Source organism: Moschus berezovskii, chromosome 14 (assembly GCF_049115385.1).
Source record: "Moschus berezovskii isolate FMDL1 chromosome 14, NW_MosBer_1.0, whole genome shotgun sequence".
In the NCBI taxonomy this organism is placed as follows: Eukaryota; Metazoa; Chordata; class Mammalia; order Artiodactyla; family Moschidae; genus Moschus; species Moschus berezovskii.
The window spans coordinates 54,526,733-54,533,173 of NC_142473.1; the positions used below are offsets into that span (position 1 = coordinate 54,526,733).

The following is a 6,441-nucleotide window of genomic DNA, read 5'->3' on the forward strand; positions in this document are numbered from 1 at the left end:
AAAGGGTGCAAGAGAAATAGCTAATTGTTAATTGATTCAATCTGATTGTAAATGTATCTCATCATGAGAAAAGCAGAAATGGTTAGATCAAATAAACCACTAAATCTCAGCAACACTGTGGCCACCCAATGAGAGTTATTTTTTCTGTCTTATACACTATTATTTAATTCCCTACATTTTTTATTTAATTTTTTAACACCAAAAACATTTTTATTGGGGTGTAGCCGATTAAAATGTTATGATAGCTTCAGTTGAACAGTGAAGGGACTCGGCCATATATATACATATATCCATTCTCCCTCTCCCATCCAGGCTGACACATAACATTGAACAGAGTTCCAAGTGCTATACAATCAATTTTTGTTAGTTATCCATTTTAAATATAGCAGTGTGTACACGACCTTCCCAAAGTCCTTAACTATCCCTTCCCCTCCGGCAACCAAGAATTAATTTTCTAAGTCTGTGAGTCTTTGTCTGCTTTGTAAGTAAGTTCATTTGTATCATTTCTTTTTATAGTCCAGATATAAGGGATGGCTTATGATATTTCTCCCTCTCTATCTGACTTACTTCATTCAGTATGACAATCTCTGTCCATCTATATTGCTGCAAATAGAATTATTTCATTATTTTTAATGACTGCATAATATTTCATTATATATATGTATAAATTATATATATATATACATACACACACACACCACATGTTCTTTATCCATTCCTCTGTCGATGGACTTTTAGATTGTTTCCATGTCTTGGATATTCTAAATAGTGCTGCAATGAATATTGGGGTGTACCTCTGGGGGCCATGTTTTTCTCTGGATATATGCCCAGGAGTGGAATTTCAGAGTCATATGGTAGCTCTGGGTTTCCCTTGTGGCTCAGCAGGTAAAGAATATGCCTGCAATGTGGGAGACCTTGGTTCAGTCCCTGGGTTGGGAAGGTCCCCTGGAGAAGGGAAGGGCAACCCACTTCAGTATTCTTGCCTGAAGGATTCAATGGACAGAGGAGCCTAATAGGCTATAGTCCATGGGGTCGCAAAGAGTCAGGACTGAGCAACTAACACTATTGTAGCTCTATTTTTAATTTTTAAAGGAACCTCCATACTATTCTCCAGAGTGGCTGTACCAATTTACATTCCCACAAACAGTGCAGGAGGGTTCCCTTCTCTCCATACTCTCTCCAACATTTGTTTGTGAATATTTTTTGATGATAGCCATTCTGACCGGTGTGAGGGGACATCTCACTGTAGTTTTGATTTGCATTTCTCTAATAACTAGCAATGTTGAACATGTTTTCAGGCACTTTTTGGCCATCTGTATGTCCTCTTTAGAGAAATATCTGTTTCAGTCTTCTGCCCACTTTTTGAGTGAGTTGTTTGTTTTGATGCTATTAACTGTCATAAGCTGTTTGTAAATTTTGGAGACTAATCCCTTATCATTCACATCATTTGCAAATATGTTTGCCAGTCTTCGGGTTGTCTTTTTGTTTTGTTTATTGTTTCCTTTGCCGTGCAAAAACTTTTAAGTAGGTCCCATTTATTTTTGCTTTTATTTCCATTTAATCTGGGAGATGGATTGAAAAAGATGTTGGTGTGATTTATGTCGAAGAGTGTTCTGCCTATGTTTTGTTATAAATTTTTATGGAAGATGGTGGAGGAATAGGACAGGGAGACCACTTTCTTCCCCACAAATTCATCAAAAGAACATTTGAACGCTGAGTAAATTCCACAAAACAACTTCTGAATGCTGGCAGAGGACACCAGGCACCCAGAAAAGCAGCCCATTGTCTTCTAAAGGAGGTAGGAAAAAATATAAAAGATAAATAGAAAGACACTAGAGGTAGGGACGGAGCTCCATCCCGGGAAGGGAGGCTTAAAAATGAGAGAAGTTTCCAAACACCAGGAAACACTCTCACTGGTGAGTCTGTGGCGAGCCTTGGAACCTCAGAGGGCAACATAACCGGGAGGAAAAAGAAATAATTAAAACCCACAGATTACGCACCAAATGGTAACTCCCAGCAGAGAAGCAGCGCAGATACCCGCTTCCGCCATTAGCAAGTGGGGGCTGGGCAGGGAGGCACGGCTCCATTGCTTAGAGTGAGGACCAGGCCTAAACTGAGGGCAATCTGAGGGAACTAACTTGAGATAGCAAAGCAGACTGTGGGGTAGCTACCCCACAAAAAGGTGAAAAGCCCTAACCTAAGACACTGCCAGTCCCACTCACAAAACAAAGGACTGAGCAGAGCTAGCCGGCTGTGGATGGCCCATCCCCCGCCGAGACAGGCAGGGGAGGGCAACCAGAGCCGGAAGAGGGCAATCACGGCCCCAGAGAGGCATCCAATACCAAGCTGCAGGCAGGCTTCATTGTTAACCAAGATTTCTTGGGATTCTGGATGGTCGACCTCCGCCTGAGAAGGTGCACCAGTTGTGCACCCAGAAAACTGAGCGGCAGGGACCGTGGAGGTGATAAGTCGCAGTGACTGCGCTGGCCAAACACCTGGTCACCTGAGCTTCTCTGACTGGGGAAGGGCACAAAATGCAGGCCCAACCGAGTCTGCGCCTTTGTGGAGTACCCGAGTACCTGAACCTGAGTGGCTTTGACTTGGGAAGTGCATGCAACCCAGGGCCCACCTCAGACAGTTCCCGGCAGAGCAACCTAGAGCCTAAGCACTATAGACAGGTAAAGCACACACGCCATGAGCAGGGGCAAACCCAGTGTGGCCGAGACACTGTGATCACTCCCCACAGATGCCAGTGATATTTGTTAGCAGCGTTCCTCCCTCCCCACAGCACGACTGAACAAGTGAGCCTTAAAAAGTGTCCACCACCCCCCCCCCTTGTGTCAGGGCGGAAATCAGACACTGAAGAGACCAGTGAACAGAAGAAGCCAAAACAGAGGAAACCGCCTTGGAAGTGACAGATGGAGAAGTTTTGAGGCTACTGCAAGAATAAGACTGAAAACCAGAGGCAGGAGGCTTAAGTCCAAATCCTGAGAACACCAGAGATCTCCTGACCCCAGGGAACATTAACTGATAGGAGCTCATCAAACACCTCCATACCTACACTGAAACCAAGCACCACCCAAGGGCCAACAAGTTCCAGAGCAAGACATACCACGCAAATTCTCCAGCAACACAGGAACATAGCCCTGAGCTTCAATATACAGGCTGCCCAAAGTCACTCCAAACCCACTGACATCTCGTAACTCATTACTGGACACTTCATTGCACTCCAGAGAGAAGAAATCCAGCTCCACCCACCAGAACATCAACACAAGCTTCACTAACCAGGGAACCTTGACAAGCCACCCGTCTAACCCCACCCACAGCGAGGAAACTGCACAATAAAGAGAACTCCACAAACGGCCAGAATACGGAAAGGCCACCCCAAACACAGCAATATAAGCAAGATGAAGAGGCAGAGAAATACCCAGCAGGGAAAGGAACAGAATAAATGCCCACCAACCCAAACAAAAGAGGAAGAGATAGGGAATCTACCTGATAAAGAATTCCAAATAATGACAGTGAAAATGATCCAAAATCTTGAAAACAAAATGGAGTTACAGATAAATAGCCTGGAGACAAGGATCGAGAAGATGCAAGAAAGGTTTAACAAGGACCTAGAAGAAATAAAAAGAGTCAATATATAATGAATAATGAAATAAATGAGATCAAAAACACTCTGGAGGGAACCAACAGTAGAATAATGGAGGCAGAAGATAGGATAAGTGAAATAGAAGATAGAATGGTAGAAATAAATGAAACAGAGAGGAAAAAAGAAAAACTAATTAAAAGAAATGAGGACAATCTCAGAGACCTCTGGGACAATGTTAAATGCCCCAACATTCGAATCATAGGAGTCCCAGAAGAAGAAGACAAAAAGAAATACCATAAGAAAACACTTGAGTAGATAATAGTTGAAAACTTCCCTAAAATGGGGAAGGAAATAATCACCCAAGTCCAAGAAACCCAGAGAGTCCCCAACAGGATAAACCCAAGGCAAAATACCCCAAGACACATATTAATCAAATTAACAAAGATCAAACACAAAGAACAAATATTAAAAGCAGCAAGGGAAAAACAACAAATAACACACAAGGGGATCCCCATAAGGATGACACTGATCTTTCAATAGAAACTCTTCAGGTCAGGAGGGAATGGCAAGACATACTTAAAGTGATAACCTACAGTCCAGATTATTGTACCCAGCAAGGATCTCATTCAAATATGAAGGAGAAATCAAAAGCTTTACAGATAAGCAAAAGTTGAGAGAATTCAGCATCACCAAATCAGCTCTCCAACAAATGCTAAAAGACCTTCTCTAGACAGGAAACACAGAAAAGGTGTATAAACTCGAACCCAAAACAATACAGTAAATGGCAACAGGATCATACTTATCAATAATTACTTTAAATGTAAATGGGTTGAATGCCCCAACCAAAAGACAAAGGCTGGCTGAATGGATACAAAAACAAGACCCCCATATATGTTGTCTACAAGAGACCCACCTCGAAACGAAGGACACATACAGACTGAAAGTGAAGGGCTGGAAAAAGATATTCCACACAAATAGAGACCAAAACAAAGCATGAGTAGCAATACTCATATCAGATAAAATAGACTTTAAAACAAAGGCTGTGAAAAGAGACAAAGAAGGAAGCCACATAATGATCAAAGGTTCAATCCAAGAAGAACATATAACAATTATAAAATTACTTTATTTCAGTATAGAGTGTTCAGACAGAGCTGTACTTGAAAACATGGGAAAGCCATGGAGGTGGCCCCAGTCCCTGGAGAAACATAAACTCAAGAAAATCAAATGGAGGATGTGCGTGTTCTTGAAACTCCTGCAACACTAACAGGATGGATGTTTTCCAAACAGTTGCTTTGTACACTAGTGAATCATGCTATTATTTATGGGCAAAATTATGTGTTTTCCCCATAATTTAACAAAATTACAATTCTAGATTATCAATTGTAGGAAATAAATATGAAAAAGCTGTTGCAATTATACATATAATGAACTAACTGTAAGTTTGAAAACTTCAAAGACACTTTTCACATGCATGTTCTCGGGTCAGTAGAGAGAATGATGACAAGCTTGGAAGTAGCCTGGACACATTGTCTATTATGCATAGCAGACTCTTCCAAATGTGGCGCAGAGAATGAAGTGGAGACTACAAAACACTCCCAGCTCAGAGCCAGACCAGGGTGGAGAGCAGACATTCAGGTGATTGAATTACCAAATTGAGCCTCAGATACACAGGCACATACAGGGTTAACTGTACCTGGTAAAGGACTCCGGGGTTTCAAGGGAGCCAGATAGGCACCTCCTGGCAGTCAAATTGGGTGATTGGATCACCGGGTTGCTCTGGTCACCCCATTGGGTCCACTATCTAAATCCAATCACTCAACAGTTAAGCCAATCACCAATCAAGAGGTCTCCACCCACCTTGGGCACATGCCTCCATATAAAGGCCTTCTATGTTCTCTGATTCAAATACTCATTACAAAACTGGACCCAGCCGGTCATCTCCCTGGCCTTCAGGGTCCCCCTCAGATCCTGAAGTCCTCCTGTCCAGCTGGAGTCCCAAGAGGCTGCCGCCATGCCCTCCTCTCCGCTCAGGGTGGCTGTGGTCTGCATGAGCAATGTCAACAGGAGCATGGAAGCCCACCGTGTCCTCAGGAAGAATGGGTTCCATGTCAGGTCTTTTGGAGCCGGATCCCATGTGAGGCTCCCAGGAGGGGCACGCAACCCACCCGTGCTCTATGACTTCTCCACGTCCTATAAGAAGATGCACAGCGACCTCTCTTCTAAAGACCAAAAGCACTACAAAAGGAATGGAGTCTTACACATCCTGAAAAGAAATGAGAGGATCAAGCCTGGGCCAGAAAGGTTTCAAGAGTGCCCAGATCCCTTTGACATCATCTTCACCTGTGGGGAGAGGGCCTATAACCGGGTGGTGGCCGACCTGTGCGCCAGGGATCAGGAGACCTGGCAGCCTGTGCCGGTCATCAACGTGGACATAGACGACACCCTGGAGGCAGCCAGCCTTGGAGCCTCGATCATCTGTGAGCTCTGCCAGGGGCTCCAGCAGGCAGACGACACACAAAGTCATCTGGCCGAGCTGCTCCAGGCAGCGAAGGAGAAAACAGGAAGGAGCTTTCTGCACACGGTGTGCTTCTACTAAGGAAGCATCTTGGCTGGTTTCAGCTCCTTTGTTGGTAAGAACTCGTGCCTGGACTCTTGGGCTACTGGGTATTTTCTGGGAGAGGCTCCTTCAAAGCCGTTTCTACTAAAGGCCCTCTATGTGTGATTTATTGTCAGGTACACCCCACCCAGTGAAGGAGGTGGAGGAGGAGAGCATCGCATGGCACAGGGAACACGGAACAGTGGTAGACATGCCAACCCTTCCAATGTGGGGAACGATGGTATGGAACTGG

At 44.1% G+C, this 6,441-nt stretch overlaps 1 pseudogene; it reads left to right on the forward strand.

Annotated features, from left to right (window-relative positions):
- The first annotated feature begins 5,600 nt into the window (after positions 1 to 5,600).
- On the forward strand, positions 5,601 to 6,188 carry LOC129554013 (RNA polymerase II subunit A C-terminal domain phosphatase SSU72 like protein 3 pseudogene; annotated as a pseudogene).
- Positions 6,189 to 6,441: the final 253 nt, after the last annotated feature.